We start from the raw sequence: 2500 nt of genomic DNA on the forward strand, positions 1-2500 counted from the left end.
GAAAATAACATTTATGTTTAGAATGCTTAATTTAAAGTTTAAAAATACTTTGTGTATTTCATATATGTATAAGGCAATCAGATCTCAATAAATAAAGTACATTATACACATTGCAAGCAAAGTTGTATTTACGTGAATTTTTCTGAAGATGGGGTCTATTGCATTCAATAAATTCTTAATGGGGTCCGTGACTCTAAAAAGGTTAAGAACCACTGCTAAGGTGTCATATTCCTCGATGGGAGCTTGGACGTAAGAGGAGGAGCGAGGTTGAGTCAGGAGCGACGCTGGGTCATAAGCGAGGTTGAGTGAGTGTGGTCTGTTCTCATACCCTGGAAGTGTGAAGTAGCGCCTCGAGATGCTTAAGTCTTCAACATTGCATTACCGCAATCATTTTATAAAGGGTACGCCTACATGTTGGGCATTGTTTCCCGCTCACCATTAGATCATAAATAGTGATGCACGAGAGAATAAAGAACTTCTGAAACCCTTATAAACCGTTTTCCCTGTTCCTTTTGCATGGTGATTGTTTTAAGAAAAAAAACGAAATTTCAGATATAACCAATCTAATTCATAAACTCACCAGCAGACTATAAGTTGGGAAATGTCTGACTCCACAACACCACTGTTAAGGAAATGCCCACATGTATAAAGTCCCAAACAGGGAAAAACCAGCCCGCCCAAAAAAATCAAGCAGGGAAATATCCGCCTGCACAAAAGCGCACATATGGAAATGCCCGCCTCCACAGTATCATTGGTGGGGAAATGCTCGCCTCCACAGTATCATTGGTGGGGAAATGCTCGCCTCCACAGTATCATTAGTGGGGAAATGCCCGCTTGCACAGTATCATTGGTGGGGAAATGCTCGCCTCCACAGTATCATTAGTGGGGAAATGCCCGCCTGCACAGCATCGTTAGTGGGGAAATGCCCGCCTGCACATTACCATTGGTAGGGAAATGCCCGCCAGCACAGTACCATTGGTGGGGAAATAGGAAATGCCCGCCTGGCGGCAGGATAACTGACTGACATACCAGCCGAGTCCATCACGGAAAGGTCAAACTAGCTGAGGCTAACTCCAGCTAACGGTAGAAGCCTCGAGTCCTTAACTGTCCTTCTCTGACCTCGAGGAAATAGGGTTACCTGATGCCTCCACTGTATTAAAGTATAACACATTGCTACTGATGTAACGAATCAATAATGATGGGCTACACAAGGGTAAAGTTGAGCGCATTCATTTAAGTGTAATCGATATAATCCATTACTAAAGAAAAAAGATTGATGATCTTTTATATAATCGTTTATATACAATGTTTACCCACGAAATTAAAACATTCTTAGACAAAAATTATCATCATTCTACCATCCCTCTACTACACCGCCACTCTGACATTGCTCCATTTCACCACCGACGGCATGCTTCAATCACACCACCACTCCGATTTTAAACATAGACTAAAGAAGAACAATTCGATAATATGCAGAGAAGAGGAGAGGTCTTTATAGATCTAGAGAGAGCATACGACAGCATGCTAAGGTATTCGAGAGAAAGGTTAGTACAGAAAAGTACGTTAGACTATCAGTAGATGTGCACGCAGGAGCAAGGACTAAAGTTAAACATGAAGTAGTGTTAAAAGGTGTTTCCCAATTAGAATATGATTAGTTCAGGGATCCAGACTGAGCCCTTACTTTTTCACCATTGTCATGGGCATGATAAGCAAGAGGGTGAGACATCACTATGATGACTTAGAAATGGAAGAAATGAAAGAATAGCGGGACGACGAAAGGTATGGTAACATCGGAGGAATTACTAGAAAAAGCATGAAGTGAAGATGCATACATAGAAAAAAGAAGGGAAGTGTATTGTCAAGCGCCAGGTAGGTCAAAATCTGTTTCAGCTACAAAGTTGCCTCGAACTAAGAGATGCTGTAAAAGATTTACGAGAAAAAAACAACAGGAAAAGTGTAGTTGAATATAGGGGTATGGCGAAATGTAAGATAAGCCGATCCCACACTTTATTTTTGTTATTTGCTAGGAGTATAATTCAATTGGAAATTTACTATTTTTCGTACGAATAATTATTTATCTTAAATACACCAAATTACGTTACAGAACGGCAAAACCTGCGTTTCACTGAACCGAGGTTGAGTCGTCAGCACACTCGAAGGCTGTTCAGAGTTCCTCTTTTGCATTAGACACGGGCTCAGATTTCCCAATCATAATTTCTTGGAATAAATTATAAATTGTATCATATAATATACATCGCGTTTAAATATCTGAATGAATCTCCAATAGATTCCTCACCCCAGTCATAGGTCGCCCTCTTGTAACTCCAGCTATTTTCGCCGCAGTCAGTTATCGCTCCTTTGTAACTGCAGCTATTTTCAGTCCCTTTTAAGTCTAGCCATTGCAGTGCTTTTGAACCCCTAGCCGTGCGTTGACTCCTCTTCGACAGAACATCGATCCCTTGGGTGGCCCCGCGGCTCTTGGGGATCGGTATCAGCA

Source organism: Penaeus chinensis, chromosome 3 (genome assembly GCF_019202785.1).
Source record: "Penaeus chinensis breed Huanghai No. 1 chromosome 3, ASM1920278v2, whole genome shotgun sequence".
In the NCBI taxonomy this organism is placed as follows: Eukaryota; Metazoa; Arthropoda; class Malacostraca; order Decapoda; family Penaeidae; genus Penaeus; species Penaeus chinensis.